The sequence below is a fragment of the Emys orbicularis genome, chromosome 3, assembly GCF_028017835.1.
Source record: "Emys orbicularis isolate rEmyOrb1 chromosome 3, rEmyOrb1.hap1, whole genome shotgun sequence".
NCBI classification, from domain to species: domain Eukaryota; kingdom Metazoa; phylum Chordata; order Testudines; family Emydidae; genus Emys; species Emys orbicularis.
In genome coordinates this window covers 67,848,373-67,860,264 of record NC_088685.1, presented here as the reverse complement: position 1 = coordinate 67,860,264, position 11,892 = coordinate 67,848,373, and positions in this window count along the sequence as shown.

Genomic DNA, 11,892 nt, shown 5'->3' with positions numbered 1-11,892 from the left:
CCCCGCGACCAGCGCCACCCGTTCGAACGTTACCCAGAATGCCTCGGGGTCATCGTCGGGACCTATATTGGTTAGTCGCACGGGGACGGCGCTGCAGGGCGACCCAGCCCCGTCCCTTGGCTGCGGGTCTACAGGGCGCGGCAGTGCTGTCACGAGCCGGTCTCCCAGCTGCTGAATGAGCTGCTGCTGGAGTTGAGCGGCATGCTGCTGTTGGAGTTGGGCAGCGGCCTGCTGTTGTTGATGTTGGAGCTGGGCAGCGGCCTGCTGCTGCTGTACGTGGGCGGTCTGCTGTCGCTCTTGACTCTCGGCCAGCAGCTTAAACAGTCGCTCCATCTCCATGGTTCTCTTGGGGAGTCTTTCCCCCTCAGGCCTCTTCCCACAGGGGCCAAGGTATCACTCCCCACTTCTGGTACCACGTGTACAAGGGTTTGCCGGGGCTCGACCCTCTCCGGGGTGGCGGGGAGCCACACCGGCTCACTACACACTGGTGCTTGGGTACTTCGTCCGGCTGCAGGGTCTCCCTCGGCAGCCCTTGCGGTCCTGGAAGACACAGTAAGCCCGACCCTGACTCAGGGCGGGGCACCAATGCTACGTCAGGGGCTCAGGCCCTCGGTCAGGGCTGAGCAACCAGCAGGAGTATTTAGCCCAGGCCCTAGGTCAGGGCGGGGCAACAAACGCTGAGTCAGAAGCTCAGGCCCTCAGTCAGGGCTGAGCAACAATAGTAGGCCCAAGCCTCAAAAGGCCTGGGAGAGGGGGAGACTGCCACCCACGGGTTGGGTGGCAGGGGGGACGCAGGCCCTCCCACTCCACTGCGTCCCAGCCCGGGGCCCTAGCAGCGGCAGAAGACCCGCTGCTGTCAGTGGGGATCCTGGCCACAACACACTGACATAGGCTTTGGCAGTGATGCAGCCAGACTGGGGTCGGCTGCCCCCAGGCTACCTCCACACTCCCCCTCGGGGCCTACCTGGGTCCTGGTGTCGGTCTCTGGGGGGATCCAGGATCATGGGTTCGTCAGGGCACGGATTGATGGCAGGCCCGGCGGCTCCTCCGGATAGTGGGCGCAGGGCAGGCCCGGCGGCTCCTCCGGATAGCGGGCGCAGGGCAGGCCTGGCCAGTCCTGGTGGGCGCCTTGGGCCGCGGGGTCTTCCCAGCCACGAGCTAGGCTGGAGACGTCTGGTCTCTCCGGCGGCTGGGGCCTGACTGAGCTGTGAGGGCGAGCTTTTATACTTGCGGGTCGCCACCTGACCATCTGAGGGGCGGGCTCAGAGCTCCCTAGCTCCGCCCACTCCAGCCTCCGGATGGGCTCTTCCCCCTCCAGGGCAGCAGGGAGCCACACCGGCTCACTACAGGTATACACACAATATATTGCAACACAGTTACTGCTACATTATGAAGTATTTTCATAACTAGTTTGAACTACACTTGTCAAATAAATGACCAAAGCACATTATGGTGCATTGTCTTTTTATTAATTATTATTTATTTTATTATTCTCTGCTTAACTAATTGCAAATTCAGTAATTCACAAATGGGTCTCCCAGTCAATGAGAATTACCAAGATTCTATTGACCTTTAATCAGTAAATTATAACTGTACTTGTGGAAAGTACCATGAGATTTCAAATGACCACAAGCAGTCAGGACATCTGTTCCAATGTTAAAAATGTTTACGTGTCATCCTGGAGATTGCATTTGCAACTGGCAGTGCCCAATTATTCCATTCTTGGGATTTGGCTCATTATTGGATCAGGACCTGATCCTGAAATTGGATTCCCACAGGTGGACCCTTATGCTGTTGTGAAGGCCCATTTAAATCAACAGATCTCAGTATGGATACAGGGATCTATTTGCACAGAGCTGATTGAAGGCTGGGGAGCCTCAGATAGGAAAATGATACCTATTAGGTTCCCATCATCACTTTCTGCAGCTCCTGGGATTTCCTTACAGCGCACCCATCCACTATTGATCTGGCTCAACTCAGCTTAGACCATTGCAGTAAATATGAAATTGTTACAGTATGCTCTGTGGCTGAAATACATTTATTTTGGGATTCAAACAAATTAGGATTTAAGAAAATGGAACATATATTCACCATAACCTTTTGTACTAAAAATGTGACATTCACAAGAAGACAGAAATTAAAAGCATTGAAATTAGTAAATCAGGACTTATTATCCCTTCTTCAGAGAACAGCTAGTAAATAACTGTGTTTGTAACAGTCAATGTGGTTGCAAAACACCTTTTCTGAAACAAATGTACAACATTGTACTACACACTAAGTAACATGAGTGCTTTGTGAGCTGTTCTGCTCTAGTTCAACTCTTTCTTATCTACATCCCCGCCCACCCCCCATCATTGTAGTACTTGAGACACTCACAAACATTAACTTATCCTCAACACTTCTGAGAAATAGGACAATATCGTTACCTAACTATTAGAGTGATGTATTGTACAGAACTAGGGTTGGAATAAGAGTTGGGATCTCTAGGGAGAAGACTGGAGTTGAGAACAGAACTAGGGGTTCCTCTTTCTTTCTGAAAGTTAGTTGAGGTCAGACAGATTTTAAACCTTTGCTTCAAGATGTGGCTGACGTGTACATATTAAGTAAGGAAACTTACTTGTAGTTGTCCCTTAAAATGACAGGCCATTATTTGTTTAAACTCCAGCTAGACATACAAAATCCTTTCCCTCTCTGAAAAACTTGTTCCATTGAGCAAACAAAGAAGTGCCTGGTAAAGTCTTTTTTATCTTAATTTAAACAAAACAACATAACAGCATATAATTTAGAAAAACACAGTAATATAGGGCCAAATTCTGATCAGGTAATGCAAGTGGGTGTGGTATTGTATTAATTTCAATGGACTATATGGGCCCAAAAAGCTAAAGGTGTTAACATGATCCTGAAACTGTCCAACAGTAAACAGTAAAACAAGGTTTGGAGTTTGGTATACAGAGACCGTACCCAGGTTAATATCATGGCAAACATACAATTAAACAATCTTTTAACCTTTTATTAAAAATACAGAAGAGGGAAAGCAGTTAAAACATTTGAAATGTAAAATATTAATTAAGGCTTTCATTTTAACAACATTCCATGTTCCATTTCCTTTTAGCTGGAGAGAATTTTTAGAAGGAAACTTCCCGCAATTTGGCAGGTTTTTGGAAGGTAATAACTGTCCTTTAGAAAAGAATTAAAAATTAGCTGAGTGGGACTGGAGTTGTTATTAAGTCCAGTCCAGTTTCCTAAAAGACAAAACAAGACAAACATACAAGAGTGGGGAGAAAATAACAGCAAAGATAGAAAACACAGCTTCTGTTTCTGTTGTTGACTCTCATTTGCAACCTCTCTGCTAGAGAAACACAATCATGGCACTCAGGCTTATCAGCCATTCTGAGACCCAACACACTTGTATTAGCATCAGGATGTTTAAGGCATTGCTTTTAGTCATCTCTGTAGTCATAGGCTTACAGCAATGTTGCAAAATATACAGTCTGGGATGACTAAAACAGACTTTTATTAGACAGAAGGGAAAAGGAGAAAGATAGGAAAAAGAAATAATGTGGGGAAGGACAAGGATACATGGGTGTGTGTGTGACAAAGTCTCCCATCTCAGGTGGCAGTTGGGATTTAGCCAGTGCCAATTGAGGTGGAGGTGGCGACATTATAGGAGTCCCTCTCTTTGGCCTGGTCTGGTCAGGACATCTCTCAGGATCAGGACAATGAAGGCCCACCAGTGTTACAGTAGATCCTGCAGTCATAGGAGATGGTGGGGATGGTATACATGATGGTGAAGCTCACTGCAGCAGTTATGGGCAGACAACTTCTGCTGATTTCCCTCCAAAAGTCTTTTCTTTTAAAGAACCCTAGGCAGGAGTGATGGGCAGAATAACCTATTATTTTTTGGTGGCCTAATTTCCAACACATCAATTTTGGTCTATTCATTTCTGGTCCCATACTTTTCTTGTTTACTGGGCATGATCTCAACACAGTCCTTGAGTTATATCAGCAGGCCTTTTTGTTTGGACTAATTCAGTTTTTCTCTCCCTTTTGCACCCTTTCCCATCAACGTTTATTTTACATTACTGTGATATTTTACGAACTTTCACTCATTTCTTACAGTTGAGCTAACAATTAGGGTAATTTTCTAACCCAGTTACAACAACAGTGGTTCCCATCCATTTCAGTGGGAGTCACATGTGAGCATCTGAAAGCAGAGCATGGCCATAAAACTTTTATAGGAAACCTTTGTGTAAAAGCCTAAGCTTTGAAATGTACTGCAGCCGAAGACTGCAAGTTTGATATTGCTTGACCTTTTGTTCTTTTCATAATTCACTGTTTAAGTTGTTGTACATGCAGTAACTCTGAATAGTACTGTATTCCATATAAACTCTGCCTACACAAGTACTTTCAAGGAAAGCTTTGCTTTTTGTGGTAACACTAGTACCCATGTAAGTGAATCAGATTTTTTAATTGTTTCTGTGTGTACTACAAGCAGCTATTTTCTTAATTCATATATACTTTCAGACTATATGCTTTCAGGGCAGTAGGCCAAATTCACTGATGGTGTAAGCAAATGAAGTTCAGGAGCTACTGTCACCTACAATAGGAGTGAATTTGGCTAGTATTGATTGCTATGATAAGGATGAAACTGAAATGTTTTATGTGGGCTATATAATGTTGAATTATCTTAATTATTTATTATAGTATAGTCACAGAGACAGCAAATAGGGATATTGTAGAGTGGACTCACCTCAGAACTGGCTGCCCAGATCCTTCAGCCTCATGATGGGAGAGAAACAAAGTGGGATGAAGAATAGCTCCCTTATTAGGGACCCATCTTCTGACAGAAGCAGAACAGACTGATCATTCCTGACATAGAGCTTGATCCTGCAAAATGCTGAGCACAGGCCCCAATCCAACAAAACATGTAAGAACATGTTTAACTTTAAGCACTTTGCTGATCAGGGCCAGAGTGTTCAGCATCTTGCAGGATTGAGGCCACATTGAGATCTCTCCAGGAGACAGGATTACTGTGGGTAGACATAAGGCAGGCTGTCCTGATAGGGAACTGAGTCAATAGAAATACTTATGGCTGAATATGGTGCCTGATCCAAAGGACTCAGTCAATGGGAGCCTTTTCATTTACTTCATTGGGATTTGGATCAAGACCATGGTGACCATGAAAACCATTCAGTTAATTGCTATGAAGTTATCATGAGATATCTAAACAAATGTCTAGCTCTAGTCAGTGATGTGGAAGAGCTCGTGATTACGATACCTATTAGTACTAATATTATAGGCAGGTGTAGAAGAGAAGACCTGGAATCTAAATTTAGGAGAAATGATATTGATCAAAATAGAACCTGTAGAGCTGACTGTCACGGAGTCACAGGTCCAGTGCTCTGGAACTGCAATGTATGAAGCCAGCCAGGACTCTGGAGTAGCGTAACTCCCCTCAGGGCACACTATCCAGGGCAAGGAGCCTCCTCGGCTATGGTCTGACCTCAGAGCATTCAGCACCCCTGTTCTCACCGTGCACTTCCCGCAGCAGGTCCACCTGGATGGGACCCCTGGGGAAGCCAGAGGGGCCCTGCACCCCAACTTCGCAATCAGCAATGACTCTCAGCCAGTGTTGCAAAACAGAAGGTTTATTAGTCTAGAGGACCACAGCGTAGAACAGAGCTTGCTAGCACAGAAATCAGGATCATTCAGTGCCTCGTGCCCCCTGGGTACTCCCTGCGACCCCTCAACAGGAGACTGACCCCTTCCAGCAGCCAGACCTCTGACACCCCTGTTGCCCCTCCTCCGGTCTTTGTCTTGCTTCCCAGGCAAAGTGTCACCTGGTTGCATTTCCCTCCTGGCTCTCAGGTTACAAAGGGCATCATCCATTACTTATGTGCAGGCCGCTGGAGCAGCCTCACCTGCCCCAGAGGGTCTTAGCAAAAGTCACACAACCTTATTCCCACCACATAGACATTGGTGTAATACACAGGGAAACTGACGTACACACAGTATTCATGCAAAACAGTAAGACTCACATAGGCTCACGTACAACATAACAAGGGGAAAAACCCCACTTCATCACACTGACACAGAAAAACAACAAGGATTTGGTGGATTACTTAAACTAAGAGAAATCTGGCAGGTGCTGTAGAGCATTCAGGTCTGGTTAAGACATCTGCTCAGGATGTCAATAATACAAAGTTAATATAAAAAGATTAATATGAAGAAGAAAAATAGTGGAAAAGGAAAAATATATGAGATTTACAGTTGCTGAGTGGAATCCATGAGGCAAGGTCTCTTAGTTCATCTGTAGTGTTATGCATGTGTAACCCATGCTTTATGTTATGGGTTACACAGGGTTCTTCAAAAATACATTATAGAAAGTCCCATGAAAAATAAAACTGGTCAAGATAATCTCTTTAGGAACCTCAGTTGTGGCTGAGATGGTACTTGCATTCTACATGTTTTATAACTTTCTTCAAAATTATCTTCTGGGATTAAATCTCTCACAATTGTTATCAGACCAGGAAATCCTTTCTATTAAATAAAAGCCATAAGTCAGCATGAAAAATGCTTTCCAGATATTTTAAAAAGCGTTGTAGATGCTTTTTGACCTTGGATAACTCAAACCATTTGACATTTAAAAAACTTAAAATTTGGCTCACACTATATGTATTCCTCAGTGAGGAATGTGCACTTTGCTGAATGTGAAAAATATTGGTTGAGACACAAAGAAGTTTTGAATGGAGAAAAGCACTAAAAAATCACTATTAGTTATTTTTCCACACCAACTTGCATGTGATTTGCATGTGGCTAAGCAGATATGTACCCAGCTAAGATGCCATCTTTTCCCATTAATCCCCTCTACTTGTACTTGCCAGAATTAGGAAGAAACTCAGCAAGTGTGGTCTTTCTGCAAATTTTGCCTATTAAATTTTAAATGGGACTATTCAAACATGTAAGTTCACTCACATTCATAAATGCAGGATTGGGGCCTTAGAGTAAAAAAACTCCATTTTTTAGGGACTGTCTTTTTACAGTGCCTAGTACAATGAGGCCTTGATTCTTGTTTGGGGTCTTCACATGGAACCACGAACAAAGAAAAAAGGATTTGTTGATTATTTAATTGTAGATCTGACACTGATTTCCTACTGTGGCCTTGGTAAATCACTTAGGCAAGAGTCCTGTAAAGGCCTGAAGATCTTCACTCCCAAGTCAATGGGAACAGAGACTGTGCAGCACTTTGCAGGACTGAGACTATACTTCTTTGCTTCAGTTTCCCTATTTGTAAAATGAGGGTAATAGAACATAGTGACATGCCTCAGAATGGATGTTGTAAAGATTAATTAGTTGAAGTTTGTGAAATGCTTTGAAGATGAAAAGTGTTGTGCAAGGGCTAAGAATTATTACATAAGCACTCATTAAATCTCTGCCTTATAATTTATGGTATTTTATTACAATGGTGCTATTTGTGCCACTCTGATAAAGCTTGTGTCAGCGTATCACTTGTAAACACCTATCTTTAGAAGTTTATAATCTAACCATAAAAATGTGCTTATGGTTAATATTTGGCATACAAGTCACCAGGACCAGATGGTATTCACTCAAGAGTTCTGAAGGAACTCAGAAACTCAGATATGAAAATCATAGAATCATAGAAAATCAGGGTTGGAAGGGACCTCAGGAGGTCATCTAGTCCAACCCCCTGCTCAAAGCAGGACCAATCCCCAACTAAATCATCCCAGCCAGGGCTTTGTCAAGCCTGACCTTAAAAACCTCTAAGGAAGGAGATTCCACCACCTCCCTAGGTAACCTATTCCAGTGCTTCACCACCCTCCTAGTGAAAAAGTTTTTCCTAATATCCAACCTCAACCTCCCCCACTGCAACTTGAGACCATTACTCCTTGTTCTGTCATCTGGTATCACTGAGAACAGTCTAGATCCATCCTCTTTGGAACCCCCTTTCAGGTAGTTGAAAGCAGCTATCAAATCCCCCCCTCATTCTTCTCTTCTGCAGACTAAACAATCCCAGTTCCCTCAGCCTCTCCTCATATGTCATGTGCTCCAGCCCCCTAATCATTTTTGTTGCCCTCCGCTGGACTCTTTCCAATTTTTCCACATCCTTCTTGTAGTGTGGGGCCCAAAACTGGACACAGTACTCCAGATGAGGCCTCACCAATGTTGAATAGAGGGGAATGATCACATCCCTCGATCTGCTAAAATGCAGAACTACTAACTGTGCTATGTAATCTATTGCCTGAATCATCCTCTGTACCTGATAACTGGAAGCTAGCTAAGGTAATGCCAGTTTAAAAAAAAAAAAAAGATTGCAAAGGTGATCCTGGCAATTACAGGCCGGCAAGCCTAACTTCAGAATCAGACAAATTGGTTGAAACTATAGTAAAGAGCAGAATTACTGGACATATACATGAACACAATATGTTGGGGGAAGAGTCAACATGGCTTTTGTAAAGGGAAATCATGCCTTACCAATCTATTAGAATTCTTTGAGGGCGTCAACAAACGTGGACAAGGGTGATCCAGTGTATATAGTGTACTTGGACTTTCAAAAGATCCCTCACCACAGGCTCTTAAGCAAAGTAAGCAGTCCTGGGATAAGAGGAAAAATCCTCTCAGATCAGTAAATAGTTAAGACAGGAAACAAAGGCAAGGAATAAATGATCAGTTTTCACAGTGGAGAAAGGTAAATAGCGGGGTCTTCCAAATATCTGTTTTGGGACCTGTGCTGTTCACCATATTCAGAACTGATCTGGAAAAAAGAGTCAACAGGTGGCAAAGCTTGCAGATGATACAAAATTATTCAAGATAGTTAAGTCCAAAGCTGACTGAAGAGTCACAAAGGGATCTCAGAAAACGGGGTGAGCTGGCAACAAAATGGCAGATGAAATTCAAAATTGATAAGGACAAAGTAATGCACATTGGAAAACATAATCCCACCTATGCAGGGCCAGCACCAGCCCAGCAAGCAGGTGCTTGGGGTGGCCAACGGAGAGGGGCAGCATGTCCGGCTCTTTGGTGGCGGGTCCCTCACTCCCTCTCGGAGCGAAGGACCAGCTGCCGAATTGCTGCCGAAGACTGAAATAGCAGCAGTAGAGCTGATCGCGATCACGGCTTTTTTTTTTTTTTTTTTTTTTTTTTTTTTGCGCTGCTTGGGGTGGCAAAAATCCTGGAGCCGGCCCTGCACCTATGCATACAAAATGATAGACTAAATTAGCTGTTACCACTTAAGAAAGAGATCTTGACATCATCATGGATAGTTCTCTAAAAACATCTGCTCAGTATGCAGCAGCACTTTAAAAAGCTAACAATGTTAGTAATCATTAGGACAGGGATAGATAATAAGACAGTAAATATCATAATGCCACTATGTAAATCCATGGTACACTCACATCTTCAATACTGCATTCAATTCTGATTGCCCCATCTGAAAAAAAGATATTAGAATGGGAAAAAGTACAGCGAAGGGCAACAAAAATGATTACGGGTATGGACCAGTTTCTATAGGAGGAGAGATTGGGACTGTTCATCTTAGAAAAGAGACGACTAAGAGGTGATATGATAGAGGTCTATAAAATCATGAATGGTATGAAGAAAGCAAATAAGGAAGTATTATTTACTTCTTCACATAACACAAGAACCAGGGGTCACCCAATGAAATTAATAGGTAGCAGGTTTAAAACAAACAAAAGTAAGTACTTCTTCACACAGCACACAGTAACCTTGTGGAACTTGTTGCCAGGGGATCTTGTGAAGGCCAAAAGTATAAGTGGGTTCAAAAAAGAATTAGATGAGTTCATGGAGGATAGGTCCATCAATGGTTATTACCCAAGATGGTCAAGGATGCAACTCCATGCTCTGAATGTCCCTAAACCTCTGACTGGCAGAAGCTGGGACTTGATGACAGGGGATGGATCACTCAATAATTGCACTTTTCAGTTCATTCCCTCTGAAGCATCTGGCAGTGTCAGCTGTCAGAAGACAGGATACTGGACTAGATGGACCATTGGTCTGACCTCAGTATGGCCATTCTTATGTTCAGCCTTAGAGCAAACACTTTTTAACATTTGACTGTTTCAAGGAAACTGAAAAATAAACATTTTGAAGTCTGAACCTTGTTGCCCTCCTACTATATCACTCAAAATTCTCTTTTAAAATAATATTGGAATTTTTATTACCATTGCTTAGGTATCTAGAACAAAATTCTTTTCTGGTCTAATCCCTGCATGCATTTTGCACCCAAAATTCTCTTTGGCTCATTTGGAGTTCTGGATGCTGTATCTGTAAGCAAAAAAACACAAACAACAACAAAAGACAGCAAAAAAATCCAGACAAATGATCTCAGTCTTCTGGTGCATTCTAAATATTATTCAGAAATGTTCCAGAAAACAGCAGCACATATGTAATATAACTATATTACAAGGGAAACACCTGTAATCAAATAGAAAAACAATGATGGAAAAAGAATATGACTACTCAGAGACACCCATTGCTTATGGGCATAGTGCGTGGAAATTGATCTCTCGTCTATATAACTCCTTGCCAATCCACTCTAAATTTTAGCTAATCTCCATTATGCATCAAACATTGCAACAGAAGGGACTTAGGAACTTTTGTATGGAAAATAATGAAATTCATTTTAACATCCATTAATGTCAGAAAGAAAACTGGACCTGAGATTCTTTATTTGCCTGTTCTGTCTATAAACTGGAAGTGGAGTGCATGTTCTGTGTTCAGATAACACAAGACCATTCTATCATATTTCATATACATAGTTAGGATTACTTAATTTTCCTAAGTAGTTACTACTGGGTTCTCCTAGCAGTAAGAGAAAGATAAAGCAAGGAAAGGTAAAGAGTTAAGGTAAGGCTTCCAACACCTTAACTTAGTATTTCCTGACTTTCAGATTTTTCTTTAATTGTGGCGACAAATGTTCTAGAATTGTTCAGTTAGTAGACATATTTACAACCCTCCCTTAGCAATGTTTTTTTTTATAAGGGAATCTATCTTTACTTCTCACATGCATGAATCCATAAACCTGGCAGCTTCAGATGAAAAAGACCAATGATTAACTACCAAGAGAGAGACTTGGAACTTAATGGTAGTGCTAGTTATCCAGCTAATCATTTATAGATTACCAAATATCCATAAAGAATCTCCATTTCATATTGAGAGCTTGGGGTGATAAGGGTGGGCACAGTACAAACGTTATTGATAGATTAGATAGGAATTTATTTATGATGATGTTCAGTTTCTTTAGGCGCTTCAAAATCTTGTTGCTATCACTTTTAAGATCAAAGGAAATCAAAACTGCATCCAAGGACTGCTAACCAACAGATTTCTTAGCATGATGCAACAGGAGGTGCTTGTTGGGTAATTTCATGCAGCAAATCTCTGGTATTGGGATAAGTAAATTGCAAGTAGTGGACCCCATATACTTTCACTGAGACCTAGAACAAGCTTCAGATGAGTTAGTTTCTGGCTGTGGCAAGCATTCTCAAGATATGAATGTTTTTTAAATGTGGGTAAATTTGGAAAACAAAATGGATTCTGTGACAGTCTCCAAAACGTGTAAGGTGATTTTATTTATTTTTATGTGCATTAAATAGCTTCCCAAAACTATTTTACCTACAGTTTTCTAGGAAATCTAGTTAACAAGAAAAATGGGGAGCTTCACAGACATCAATGGAAACTTCACAGTCATCAATGGAGTGTCATCCACTAACACCTAGTCTGAATTTGGCCCCAGAGGTGTTAAACCTAATTATATTTAAAAGGTATTAAACCTCAAGTTATTAGGGATTAAAAATAGTGCCACAGTTTTGGAATCTGTTGATGGACTCACAGAATTACTGAAATTATCGCTGAAAA